The sequence below is a fragment of the Coenobita brevimanus genome, chromosome 8, assembly GCF_032717465.1.
Source record: "Coenobita brevimanus isolate Jiangsu-jjx chromosome 8, ASM3271746v2, whole genome shotgun sequence".
NCBI lineage: Eukaryota > Metazoa > Arthropoda > Malacostraca > Decapoda > Coenobitidae > Coenobita > Coenobita brevimanus.
The window spans coordinates 29,816,631-29,832,475 of record NC_136961.1 but is presented as its reverse complement, the minus strand read 5'-3'; positions in this window follow the sequence as shown (position 1 = coordinate 29,832,475).

The window sequence follows — 15,845 nt, the reverse complement described above, 5'->3', positions numbered from 1 at the left end:
AAGCACCAGCTTCATCACCGCATCACAAGTCGTGTGTTTTGCAGATTGCTTGATCATACTGCACCTTACAATCATCTATGATTTACCATTTTATTCCTCTGGCGTACTTTTGGTTAAATTTTTCTTACCTTGAGACGATTTTAGTAGACTCAAAAGTGACTTTTCGAACTGTAGGGGTTAATTGTATGCGACATTATCAGTTCAGGAAGACAGTATGGCTCCCGGCTACTTTAAAGCAATTATGTTTACTCTTATATGCCCTTTTTCAGCCCAGCTTTATTATTTTCTAGTAATGAGAAATAAAATATATGCTTTTTAATGATCTGAAGTAAACATTTTTAAATGTTTCTAATCAGTTAACTATGAATCATCAAGTGGTAATTCGTAAAACATCACTAAAAACGTTATGCACTGAATCAGTTCGATGTAAACTGAAACTGTAATTTTCTCAACTTTTGATTCTAGATAGTTGAATAATTGTGCAGCACTGTGAAATGTAACTTCACACTATACATGCTTATAACTAGGGAGATTTTCATCCAAAAAATGAAGATAAAAATAATATTGCACATTTTGGTACAGGAAATAAACCATCACCTCATCACCCAAAAAACAAATTTAGGCAAATGACTTGTACATACATCAAGGAAAACAAATGTCTATGGTCAGTGTCCAAGTAAACAGCTATGCTTTGAAGATATATTTAATCTGTTTGTCTACAGAAATAAAGACATAAAATTAAAAATTAATTTAATTCCTGTATTTGAATACATTTAGATACATCTGTAATTTTATTGGTTCTGCAACCAATATTCAAATTAACATAAAAAATGTCCTTCATTGTGGATATTAACCTATCTAACAATGAGCATATAGACACCATGATGTAACAAGGAACGAACAGGCCAAAAGTAGAAAGTACCAGAAAACCGCACCAAAATATTTGAAATTTCAAATAGCCAATTTTTTTTGTTTTTATAAACAGAGATATGATGCTTATACTGAAGTTCACTGTGTAGAATTTCCAGTTAAACTTTTTTTGTTTTAACAGTTTCTTCTAACATTTGATATGGAGTAATAGGTGTTACTTAAATCTTCATCAAATATTTTTAAAATTAAATGATCACGTCAGCTTTATCGTTAGAGAAATGTTAGTGTATCAAAATGTACTGCATTCCATGACGTGCACTCTCACTAAAAAGTTCTCGAAGCTCGGGCCATGATGGATGTGATAATGAGCGAGAATAAGCTAGTCATATCGGAATGGTGGGTATACCTGATTCCGATGATGCACATCCAAGCCATTGTAGTGATGTCCAGTGCATATCGCCGTATTAAACACGTCTGTTGAAGTAAACTGTGGCAACGTACACCTGGAACCGAAAGATGTATTTGTGTGGCAGAGTTTATTGCAGTTACTCATAGTATTACTATTAATATATGACAGGGCTATTCAACTGGCGGCCCGCGGGCCATATCCGGCCCTTGAGTCGTTTTTGTTTGGCCCCTTTGACCGACTTGGAAGAATAACAATAAACAAATAAACAAGTTCATTTTTAAAAGTTTTGCATTTTTTATATTTATGTATGTAGTGGAAAAAGTAAACACAAATACTATATGAATTTCTCCTTTCTTTCTGTTATTAGTTTTTAGATAGAGGAAAGAGTACAGGCACAATAATGTATGGCCCTTTTGTAAATCTGAGTTTCATAATCCTGCCCTACTTCAAGAGTAGGTGAATAACCCTGATCTATGAAAATGAAGGACGTCACAAATTAATGAGCAACCAGAGAGAGGTGCAGTGCCACAGGTTTATATCACACCTCCCCAAAGCAACCTCTGTATATGATACATGTTTCGAGACAATGCTGAACGTTGCATCCGAGTAGGTGAGCTGCTTAATGGGACCAGGCAGAAGGGGTAATATAATAAATAATTCAGGCACTTCACCTGTATCATTAGCCATTCCCATAAACTGGTATCCTAATATGTTTTAATAATTGTGATAAATACAGTAAACAACGTCACTTTGCCTAAGCCAGGACTATTTTATCCAGCTGAAGGGAAGAATGTGCTGAGGTAATATATTCCCGTCAAATACAATCAAGTAGTCATGCTGTGGCAGAATAATCAGCATATATATATATATATATATATATATATATATATATATATATATATATATATATATATATATATATATATATTACTGCCACACTTCAACGGTTCATTATAATGGCTATGAATTATGGTTATCGAACGACAAAGACGAAACAGTGTTATGATTACACAACAAGCATGGGATAGGAGCCACTGACAACTTCTCCATTTACCTAGAGAAGGGTTAATCAGGGCTACCATCTGCTACTCACATTGAAAGTTGTTTATAAACTCTTCATTCCTATTTCTCAGAATGCATGGTGCTTACAGGCTTCAAGAACTTTTTGGTGAGAGTGTACTTTTACAGCTAACATTGGAAGTTCACGAGAAACATTCTTACAATGACTGCAGTTAGCCTATACCACTGTTACACTTGTTATACATTTGTACATTGTTGTATTATATTCTTATCAATAAATTGTGCATTACATCTATATGAAAAAGCTGGCAGTCAGAGTAGTTTCCTTACAATCATAGCCACTAACCTCATGAGTTAACATTGGCCTGTTTTCTCACCGAAATGGCCCTCTTAATAGACCTGTCAGCCGTCAAGATCGCATTGACAAATCTTTTTCAATGGTGACAAACATTATTGACATTGTTCTTCTGTGTGAATGTCCTCGTTGATATGAAAGTTAAGGCCTTGGAGACCCTCACCACAAGCATAACTCGCTTTTGACTGGGATGGTTTTTTCGCCCCTTATTGCATTAGGTAATCAATATATGACACCTCTATACTCATTTCAAAGCCAAAGGTCGCTGTTGTGTATATATATATGCAACGACTTATCTTGCTCTCGTGTTCCTGAACTTGATTCTTCTGAATTCTCTATACTCTGGCTTCGGCTTTCCTGTCGTTCTCTGACTAAATATATCTGTGCTGTTTACTTATCCCCTAATTCTACTGACTATCAAAAATTCTTCGACTATCTTACTTCCACGATGGAATACATTCTATCCATTTCTCCTTCCTCTGAAATCTCCGTTCTAGGAGATTTCAATGTTCACCACCACCTTTGGCTCTCCTCTCCTTTCACTGATCCACGTGATGAACAAGCCTACATCTTTTCTATTTTTAATGAACTAGAGTAGCTTGTACAGCACCCTACCCGTATCCCTGACCGCCTTGGAGAGAGCTCCAACATACTTGACCTCTTCCTCACAACTAATCCTTCTGCTTACTCTGTTAATCTTTTCTCTCCGTTGGGCTCCTTCGATCACAACCTTATCACCTTAACCTGTCCTATCACTCTGGTACGGCCCGTGGACCCTCCAGGGAAACGTCGTCTGTGGCATTTTGGAGCCGCAGTCTGGGAGGCCCTCACGCAGTACTTCTTTGATTTTCCCTGGAATGATTATTGCTTCCATGGCCGTGAGCCATCTGAGTGTGCCTTGCGCATTACGGAGGTTATTCTCTCGGGCATGGAAGCATACATTCCCTTCTCGTATCCTTTGACTAACGCAAGAAAGCCTTGGTTTAATCATGCTTGTTCTAATGCTGTCCGCAACAAGGAGAGGGCCTACAAAAGGTACCGGAGCCAACCCACTCCTGAATCACATCATCTTTATGTTTCTGCCCGGAATCATGCTAAGTCTGTTCTTTGCTCTGCTAAAAATAATTTCATCCGTACTAAATGCTCTCAACTCTCCAACTCGAATTCTTCCCGCTCCTTCTGGCACCTTGCCAGAAACCTTCCTAACAACTTTACCTCATCATCCTTCTCTCCTCTTTTCTACTCTGATTGTTCTGTAGCTATTTCTTCTACTGATAAAGCAGATCTCTTCACACAGACTTTCTCCTCCAATTCCACCTTAGACGATTCCGGTGCTGTTCCTCCATCACTTCCCCCCTCTGACTTCCTAATGGCTGACACTAAAATTTCTTCAGCTGATGTATTTTCTGCCATCACTGGCCTCAGTACTAACAAGGCATATGGGCCTGATGGGGTCCCTCCTGTTGTTCTCAAGAACTGTGCTTCTGTGCTTACACCCTGCCTAGGCAAACTCTTTCGCCTTTGTCTGTCAACTTGTACGTTTCCTTCTTGCTGGAAGTTTGCTCTCATTCAGCCAGTCCCAAAGAAGGGTGACCACTCCCAACCCTCCAACTATCGTCCAATTGCTTTAACGTCCTGTATTTCAAAAGTTTTCGAGTCAATTCTCAATAGAAAAATTTTAAGGCATCTTTCCTATCACAACCTTCTTTCTGATCGTCAGTACGGGTTCCATCAGGGATGCTCCACTGGTGATCTTCTCACCTACCTTTCAGACTCCTGGTCATCCTCCTTTCAGGAGTTTGGCGAAAGCTTTGCCATTGCACTTGACATCTCTAAGGCTTTCGATATAGTCTGGCATAAATCTTTAATTTCCAAACTGCCCTCTTACGGTTTCTATCCTTCTATCTGTGCCTTCATCGCTAGCTTCCTTTCTGGTCATTCTATAGCCGCTGTTGTAGACGGCCATCGTTCTCCTCCTTGATCTATCAACAGTGATGTTCCTCAGGGCTCTGTCCTATCACCAACTCTGTTCCTTTTATTCATCAATGATCTTCTAAGCTGTACATCTAACCCTATCCATTCTTTCGCTGATGACTCTGCCCTTCACCTTTCCATTCGGTTCCCGCAATGCCCATCTCAACAGTTACTTCAACAAACAAGGGATGAGGCTATGGCACACCTAATGTCTGACTTGGCTCGTTTCTCTGACTGGGGTAAAAATAAAATGGTTGTTTTTAATACATCTAAGACTCCGTTCTTACACCTATCAACCCGACAAAATCTTCCACAGGTATACCCACTAATGTTTAATAATATTCAGCTTAATCCTGCATCATCCTTGAACATGCTTGGGGTTTCATTTACTCGGGACTTATCTTGGAAAGATCATATTACATCTCTCGTAAAATCTGCTTCCAAGAGATTGGGTGTGCTAAGCTGACTCCGCTCTTTCTTTACCCCTGCACAATTGTCGACTCTATACAGGGGTTTTATCCGCCCCTGTGTGGAGTACAACTCTCATGTGTGGGGAGGCTCCCCACATACACTCTTCTCAATAGGGTGGAGTCAAAGGCTTTTCATCTCATTAACTCTCCTCCTCTTACTGACTCCCTTCAACCTGTCTCTTTGCTGCACTGTTGCATCTTTATCTCTTTTCTATCGCTGCTTTAATGGTCACTGCTCCTCTGAACTGTCTGCTTGCATTCCTCTACCTCTACGACGGGCGCGTAGCACCCGTCTGGCAGCAAACTCTCATCCCTTTTCTGTCCAACTCTCTAATGCAAGAGTTAACCGTTACTCGCAGTCTTTCATTTATGCAACAGGTCAACTCTGGAACTGTCTCCCTTTGTCTGTATTTCCTGCTGCCTCTGATCTCCAGTCTTTCAAACGCAGTGTGTCCAGGCATCTCAAAATGATCGAATCTTGAATTTGGCTCTCTATTGTATTTTGTTTTTCTCTTGGAGGGAACTGTTACTGCGGGCTCATGGCCTTTGGTTCCTTCTTCCTCGCATAAAATAAATAAATAATAAAAAAAAAGTTTTCTAAGAAACTAATAACACAACATTTTGTGTGTCTACTGCATAAAAGATGCAGCATCAAACAGTACATCTGGAACACTATGAGACTGCCAGTTTAATGTTTCTTTACAATGTCACATTTTCGTTTCTAAACCTCATAAATCTCCTTTTCCAGAGGACACTTTCTCTCCAGTCCCATGTTAATTCGTGCCTAAGCATTCTTCTGTTCTGTGGTTGACATTAAATGCTGGTGAAGTGCATTTTTAAGTTTCTGATTACCCTCAGATATTGCTGCATCCACCACTGTGACTGCAAATCTTTATCAATTTGATGTCTGTTTCTGGTTCTTCTGATTCTTAATCTCCTATGACTTTCTTCCCCCCCCCACTCTGCTGTCTCTTTTTCGTGTTGCCCCTTTCTTCTTTTGCTCAGTTTCCCTTATCTTTCCCTTGGCATTAAGGTGAGCTTGGAACTTCTGATAAGAAATGCCTTACATATTAAAAAAAAAAAAAAAAAAAAAAAATGAAGTGACTGTGATGCTCATTACACCCCGAGCATTCACAAGATGATTTTCACAATTCGCATGGCAATGTGTGTTTCTTCTCCAAGACTCTGACCATTGAGTGTAAGAATAGACCTGTTAATGGAAGGCCCACTTTCAGGGACAGAATTTACCTGACTCACAGTCAGTACACACTTAGGAAGTGCAACAAGTTGCGGAAATTTCTTTTTTTCCCATCTCTTCGCTCATCTCAGTAATGTAAACCCAGTACTGGTCAAGCATCCTTATTTGATATTAAGTTTGACTCCCTTCCTGGAGTCCATGATCAAACAGTTCATGTACAGCAGATGTGTCAAACTGGTGGTCGGAAGGCCATATGTGGCCCACGAAGAGGAAAAGAGTGGCCCACAATGCATTAAGAAAAATGAGGAATAACAAATGGAAAATCCCATAAAACTTGTCATAATAATCAAGGGAACAAAGATTACAGCAATGTTAGGAAATATTTCTTGATAGTTTGACTGATAAAAATACACACTTGAATAATTTTTTGGTGAACAGTTATGTCACGAAACTTTTATTTAAATATTGACAATAACTTGAAGCAGAAGCCAATGCGACTGCAACGGTTAGAAGGCGTACCGAACGTCTCCGAACGTTTGAATACGCTACGACTTTGCTGTATTACATATTATACTGGTATTACAATTTTCATTCAACAAGAATCCAATTTTATAATGCAAGTTTGAAGTTTGGTATCATTTTAATGTAATAATGTATAGTACAGTGTACACACATAATTCACAAATCTGAAACAGGATTTCCTATTTTGATAAATTTAGATGAAATGCAACACGTACACATGTTGGTCGAGGCTCCCAGGGACACACATACCAAAATTGTGGGTGGGTTAATGATTGCTTAACCAGTATTATTCTATTGTTTCTACATCTGTTATTTTGAGGTTAATGGTTGTTGTAGTTTATAGTGAATGGGAATAAAAGTTGTCAAAGAGAGCAGTCACAAGTTGAAGTTGATAACACGGGGTGTTGATGGTCTGTCACAATATTACATGTAATAAAACCGTTAGGTAGACTTGGCCCTCAGACGATCAACAGAGCTGAAGTGTGGCCCTTGGGAAGGATAAAGTTTGACACCACTGATGTACAGTCATACACACTAATAATGGGACAGGGTAGTCTGTCACCAGAGGACAGGTTAATCGCATCCCTCAACTCCCCCTCCTTATCCCCACAAAACCACCAATCTGTTAGGCAGATGGATTGTAGATTTGAAGCGTATCCCTCTTTCCCTCACGTCTTGCAGTATGTAATATTAGTATGATTGATTTGGCCTTTAGGTATATTATTACGCATGTACACCCGCGGACATATGAACCTGCTACTTGTCAAGTGGCTGGTTGACGATAACCAGCAACTGCCGTAGTACGGCTAAAATTCTATAAATGAACATCGTCACTTGTAACGGTGATCCCGGTTGGCTGCTTGATTTAGTGGTGTAGTTGTTATGCAAAAGAAAAGGAATAATCTTTGACAAATATGTATGAATATTTATGTGAAATGATTATTTTCACTAGTGTTTCTTACAAGTTTTTTTTTTTTTAAGGTGTGATAAAATTTGATTAGAAAGAAAACACCAGATTCGACAGTATCTTACTCCCAGGCTTACCACACGATATCGTAGGGCCAGCATGAATATAATACTGGTTATTAGAATTCAATGAAAATGTCCTTCACAATAGGTAGATTAACACATTCTTATTGTTAAAGCACCGGGTGTCATAATACAATGAAGGTAACTAACTGAAATTAAACAGTGACAACCTCCACCACAGCAGGGTGGAGGCCCGTCGTGTCAGGGTGAGCGTTCCATCCCATATCATCTAGACATACGATACACTTCTATATTAAAACGAAATGTATTAGTTAGCGACCTCATTATGTTTTCCCTAATACAGGCAATGTTACTGTGAGGTGTAGGGGCCAAGACTAGCAGATGAAACCCTGCTTGAGCTCTCTATGAAAGGGATACATTTCCATGCATTATTACCCTTATAGCCTGTTTGATATGTAACAAAGAATACTTGGTGGAAAATAATATTAATAATTCTCCAAATGATAAAGTATAAACACTAAGTTATTACTTTCACTCACATGTATCAAATGAAAGCTGTGTAAAGAGAACACTGAAGTGATTGTTTCATCAACCTGCAACCCTTCACCTTTAAACTTGTCGCACTAAAAGAAGTTCGAGACATAATTCCCATACATGTGGTTCATGATATCTTTAGCTATTGATGAACAAAATTTTCATATCCATTGATATCACTCCCATTCACATATTTTGTAAAGCATCAGAATCATCAATAACACCAACTGCCCAACCATCAACGTCTGCTCCCTCGTTACCTTAGTTCACGCTCACCAAAAACACATTCATTCCATCGTCATGCTTTCCATTCTTGCTAATACACGTATTGTTATCTATTAATCAAATTATATATGCTACGTGAAAAATCCTTAAGGATATAAGTATGCTTATCACTGGCAAGTATTGTGATATATGCCTCCCCTGATATTTAGTATGGTGCAGACACAGAGGTAGTCTATTCTTCCCAACACACAGATTATAATATAAATGGTCATCATCTTTGCTTCTTGAGACAAGGGTCAGACCATGATACGTTTAATATAATAACATATGGTTATATAAGCAACCTATCATGGGTTTATAGGGAGAGTTAGTGGTGAGACAATCAGGATTTCAAGAAGTCGTAGTGTTGGGAGGTAATAAGAAGGGTAGGCATGACAGAGGTGACAAGTGTGGAATGTGGGAGATGGGTGATAAAATGCAAGTAGTGCGAGTGACTAATATTATGATAAGATGCAATGGAATCGCTGTTGCTACGGTGTATGTCCACCGTGCAAAAGGCAAATGATAACGAAAACATTTGTTTCTTGATGTTTCCCAGCTACTAGTCCATGCAGATGGAACAAACATGCACACCAGTTAGAAAATGTTTATGGTCATGAAGATACAACAAAATCGCGTGGCACCTCGTACACAGGGGACGGGACAGCCATAGAAGGAGGCAGAGAGGGAGGAAATAATTTGTGACAGCAAATTTTTAAAGTGGGAAATGTGAGATGTTGATTCGGATGTCTGACAGTTAGGCAGTTGGCGTTGTTAATGCTTCTGATGATTCATCAATATGAATGGGAGTGATATCAATGGATACGAAAATTTTGTTCACCAATAGCTAAAGATATCATGAACCATATGTATGGGAATTATGTCTCGAACTTCTTTTAGTGCGACAAGTTTAAAGGTGAAGGGTTGCAGGTTGATGAAACAATCACTTCAGTGTTCTCTTTACACAGCTTTCATTTGATACATGTGAGTGAAAGTAATAACTTAGTGTTTATACTTTATCATTTGGAGAATTATTAATATTATTTTCCACCAAGTATTCTTTGTTACATATCAAACAGGCTATAAGAGTAATAATGCATGGAAATGTATCCCTTTCATAGAGAGCTCAAGCAGGGTTTCATCTGTTAGTCTTGGCCCTTACACCTCACAGTAACATTGCCTGTATTAGGGAAAACATAATGAGGTCGCTAACTAATACATTTCGTTTTAATATAGAAGTGTATCGTATGTCTAGATGATATGGGATGGAACGCTCACCCTGACACGACGGGCCTCCACCCTGCTGTGGTGGAGGTTGTCACTGTTTAATTTCAGTTAGTTACCTTCATTGTATTATGACACCCGGTGCTTTAACAATAAGAATGTGTTAATCTACCTATTGTGAAGGACATTTTCATTGAATTCCAATAACCAGTATTATATTCATGCTGGCCCTACGATATCGTGTGGTAAGCCTGGGAGTAAGATACTGTCGAATCTGGTGTTTTCTTTCTAATCAAATTTTATCACACCTTAAAAAAAAAAAAACTTGTAAGAAACACTAGTGAAAATAATCATTTCACATAAATATTCTTACATATTTGTCGAAGATTATTCCTGTTTTTTTTTTTTTTTTTTTTTTTTTTTTTTTTTTCATCACAACTACACCACAAAATCAAGCAGCCAACCGATATCACTGTTACAAATGATGAGGTTCATTCATAGGATTCTTCGCCGCACTACGGCAGGTTGCCGGGTATCGCCAACCAGCCACTTGACGTGTAGCAGGTTCATATGTCCGAGGGTGTACATCCACCTTCAGTTCAGTGAGAAGTAATGATAATGAGGTTTTAGCAGATTGCAGTACAATGATCCCGCTTTATAGAGCTTTATTTAAAATATTTATTGAAAGTCTTCTAAACGATGTACTATAATCTAAATAAGACTGACTAGTTGTATGATTACGACCCCTAAAAGTCTCTCTTCTGCCTTGTCATCTAGGGAGACACATACAGTATCAAACTACCCACTCATTCACCTATTCACTCAACCTATCCAACGCTCACCCTTCCCAGTCACCTGAGTGACCGATTCCGGCCATCCACCCTGCCCACCCACTAATGCCACCCACGAGGCTCATCTAACGTTGCCACCAAACACATCTATCCACTCACTTACCAACCATGAACCATCCCATCCACCCACCCACCAACCTACCAACCTAACAATCCATGCAGAGCACCCCCGGCACGCAATCTCCTCAGCTACCCTGGCGACTCACAGTGCCCACACTCTCTGGTGACCCACACATTCCGACGACCCATCATACCAACCAACCACGGTCACCCACCCTCCCTACCAACGATTTTTTTTTTTTTTTACGTGTCCGACTCTGGGCAAAGGTTTCAGGGCCTATTTCTCGGGGGGAGTGACCTATCCCACGGCCCAGTAGTCCTCCTACACCTCCACATGTCACCACTTCGGCGCTAACACCCACCATCCATATTGAATACATGCTAGGGCTGTCTCATACAGGACTAGTGTATTGGTATTAACGGGGGTATTTTTAAGACATGTCGGCGGGTTGTCTGGTAGATCAGGAAAGTCTGCTTTTAGGAAATTCAAATCCTGAAACTGTTCCCTGCCCAAGCCGGGATTCGAACCTGGGTCCATTAGGACCGCAGGCTGCCTCTCTACCGATTCAGCCACCGCCTCCCCCATGTCACCCATCCTGCTCATCCAACAATTCCAACCATCACATCAGTCCTCCCACCGAACCCACCCATCTCTCCCTTAATATTCACCCACCCTGACCACCCACATCACCAAGAGGACCCAGTCATCCTGTCCAACCACTACTCCCACCGATCCGCCATCGTATTCACATGCTCAACCACCCTTTTTACCCAAACCCATCTATCCTCCCAACCCACCATTCATCCTGCCAACCCACCTACCTATCTGAACTCCACTCACTCACCAAACTCATCCCATCAAAACCTAACTTACCGACCCCTCCCCAACCACCCATCGATCTAGCCATTCAACCATCCTACCCCACGTATCAGGTCACCAACCCATTAACCCCTTCAACCAGTGTTGTAGTCAAGACCAGGCACCTGGAGACCAAGACCAAGACCAAGACCAGACTCTCCGAGATGAAGACCAAGACCAAGACCATATCCTCTGAGACCAAGACCAAGACCAGACCCTCTGAGACCAAGACCAAGACCAAGACCAAAAATTTATGTGTCTGCTCAACGAATGAAAAGTAGCTGCAGCCTGCAGGTGCTGCACTGCTGGTCAGTTTTCACAGGCGTCTCGGCCCCTCGAGTAATTGCACTAGTACCACAATCACCCAGTTGTAGATTATGTATCGATGCAATACTCAACACCTTTTAAACGAATTAAAGTTGGTTATTGCACATGAGTTGAATGAAAGAGAAAAGAGGGCAATGGGGATAATTCCCGGGGCCAAAACGCTAGAGTATGGAGGGATCAGGGCCCACACCAGGACTGTGACAATTTTGCTTGCTTTTCTGGCCCGTGTCAAACGTTTTCCAGGCACCCCAGGACGCGGTCATAGCTCTCTACGGCCCTGCACACCCATGTTATGGCTTTTGAAAGTTTTTTAAATTTTTAAACTTTTGAAAGTACAGATTTGAAGTTATAATGTATGGTGTTGCAAACTTTGTCAGTGCCATCGTACTCATGGATAGCTGTATCTTCCTCATGCGAAAGCTGGTTTTTGGAAGACTAATTTTCGCACTTCTCTCTGACCTTTACCCATGCCCAAACATTCCATACACAACATATTCATCTTTCGTTTCTCGTCAACAGTCGATGGGGACTACCTATTTCTAAGAATAATTACACAAGAGACCGAAGGAGTTTTGGGATACAGAAGTGGGAAGCAAAAAATATTCATTAATATAAAATATATGCTGTATATTTTACTTCCATAAGTGCTCGAAATACTTCTTACGGTCGTACCCACTATTTGTTTAAGAGAACAGTTTTTACTAACACTCCTTCTTGAAAGGGGCCCTCATTCGAGTCTGCTCACTGCCCTTCTTGCTACTACAGATGATATATCAGACCCCAGGTTGCCCCCCCACTTTAGTGGGTCTGGAAACTCCACTGGGCCACATGGCCATGGTCCCCCGCTCATAGATGAATAAGTTGTATGAAGTACGAGGGTGGCTGTGAAACACTAGAAAATATTCTGATTTCTTCTAAAAATGTAACAGAAGTCACTGCAGGCCTCCGTGATAGCCATTTGGAAGCTCTGAAGGGTCATAACTCGAAAGGTTGGAAGCCACTGATGTCTGACCTGGCCCCCATTGCTCCAAAATCCTGGCTACGCTCCTATAAGGGAGGAAATATATTTACAAAATTTAATATATGTGAATAACTGAACATCTAGGTAAAATATTTCTGCTTTCATTGCTTCATTGGCATTAAGAAACAAGAAAATAGAAATTTTTGTGGTCACATTTTCCGAGCGAACTAGCTAAATCTGTGGTGTAAGTGTATGAAGGGCGCGGGGATTGCATGCATCATGCACGTATATATATATATATATATATATATATATATATATATATATATATATATATATATATATATATATATATATATATATATTTATAAATAACAGAACGGAGGAAGGAAAAACAAATGAGTAAAAAAAAAAACATTCCATACACCAGATTACTGGCGTCCTCCGTTCATAAAATATCTGTAACAGTTAGACTTGAACAGCTGTGGGTTGAAATTTGGAGGGAAACAACTCTGGGGAAGCGAATTCCAGAGAGATGCAGTTCTGGGAAGGAAAGAATTCTGATAGGCAGAATTTCTGCAATATGGCTGAGTGACATTCCATGTATGAGCGCTACCAGACGCCCGTGTAGCACGAGGGAAGGCATGGAGAGGTGGCACCATGGACGCAACTTTGTCTGAGCATTTGCCAAAAAAATATCTGTAAAATAATTCAAGGGAGGCAACATTCCTTCTTACATGCAGTGGAGGTAGTTTATATGTAATGACAGGGTTGTTAATGATTCTAACAGCTTTGTTCTGATTTTTGTCTAGTTGTCTTAATGCAACCTCTCCACAACCATTCCACAAGGGTGAGCAATATTCAAGCTGAGAGCGCACATGACTCTTATAAATTATAGCTAACTGCTCATCGGCGAAGAAGTTACGGACTATGTACAATAATCCAAGTTTCTTTGAGGCGGTTTTAGCAAGTGATCTGACATGAGAGGTCTAGCTGAGGACACTGTTAAGTGAACGCCAAGAATTTCAATACTTTTGAAGATGGGAATATTAGTAGCACTGAAGGTAATGTACGAATCTGGCAATATCTGTCTATTAGTAATCTGTATATATTTAGTTTTACTACCATTAAAAGAGACAAGGTTGTTTTGTCCCCATTCACTGATCGTAGATAGATCTTGATTTATGGAGATGGCTGTACTGAGTTGAGAGGTAGAGATATTAGACTTTGTAAATGGGTGTTTGAGTGTGAATGAACTATGTAGTGTTGAGTCATCTGCATATGAGTGAATGGGATTGTGGGTGACTGATAAGAGATCATTAATATGAACCAGAAATAGGTTGGTGCCAGAACTGATCCCTGTGGCACGCCGGCGTTAATTGAATGGAAATTGGAATATACATCATCTACTTTTACTCTTATTTTCCTATCACTAAGATATGAAGAAATCAAAGGAACAAAAGACATTAGTCCATAGCAAGGGAGTTTGGACAGCAGGGAACGGTGCCATACTCTGTCTAAAGCTTTAGAGATATCAAGAGCTACTGCATGAGTTTCTCCAAAAAGATCAATTGATTGATGGATGGTATGAGTTAAGAGATTGAGTATGTCAATGGTGGATCTTTCGTGGCGAAAACCATATTGTCTATCACTAATTAAGTTGTTGCATTCAAGATGTCTAACAATGTGCTTATTAATTAAAGTTTCAAATACCTTAGCAAGAGAAGATATGACAGCTATTGGTCTGTAATCGGAGGGGTCAGACGAACTTCCTCTCTTCGGAATTGGGTGGATATTGGCTTTTTTCCATGAATTTGGGAATAAAGAAGTACGTACGCATAGTCTGAATAATTTAGCTAGGACAGAGGCAAGTTCAGGGGAACACCTTTTCAAAACAATTGGCGGAATTCCATCTGGGCCTGGAGCTTTTTTGGTAGGTAAATTGTCTAGGATGGATGTTACTTATCTTGTCTGTATTTTAAGTGGGGCAATTTCGGGAGAATCAAGTTCCAGTACTGAGACATTCTGGCTGGTATCATCTATGGTAGAGTTTCTGGCAGAGGTGCTGGCAAAGATATCTGTTTTCCCATGTGGGTCATTTGTAATGTTTCCATCTGAAGATTTTAGTGGGGAATGGAAGATGACTTATTAAAGTTATTATTGAAAGAGTTAATAGCTGACCAGAATATACTATTGTCATTAGGGTTGTTAAGTAGTTTTGATGCTTGCTTTTGAAGAAAGTTTGATTTAGATTTAATAAAGCTTTTGCATGATTTCTAGCAATTTTAAATTGGGATAGTGATTCAGATGTTTTTTATTTTAAGTAAGAGTTATATGCTAATGACTTTTGGGCTGTTGCTCTGGCACAGTTGCCATCAAACCATTTTGGAGAGTTCGATCTTTTAGTGAACTGTTGACTTGGTATGAATAAATCCATACCAGCTAGTATTAAGTCACAAATGTGGGACTGGGTAGAATTGGGATCATTAGAGAAGAAAGACTGCCATGGAATGTCAGCAAGATAATTTCTAAATCCATCCCAGTCTGCCCTATCAAAGTGCCATCAGGTCACCCTGACAGGTTCAGAACGGGGAGGTGTGGGAGAGTTAACTAATGAGGCTTTGATGAGATTGTGGTCAGAGGATCCCAGTGGTGACAATACCTCTATCCTGTATTGATCTGGATTATTTGTCAAGAATAAATCCAAGAGATGGGCATTATGGTCAGGATTATCAGGTATTCTGGTTGGTTGCTTTACCAACTGGGTGAGATTAAACGATTCTGCAAACAGCTCGCACTCTAGACCAGCGTCGTCAGTCCGGGCAGAATGCAATAACCATTCAACATTGTGTATGTTAAAATCACCCAAAATGGTCATTTCGGTGCCAAGGGCAAGGTTAAAGTTACTCAACTGAGTGGATATGGAATCAAATACACTGGGTTCCGAAGAAGCACTG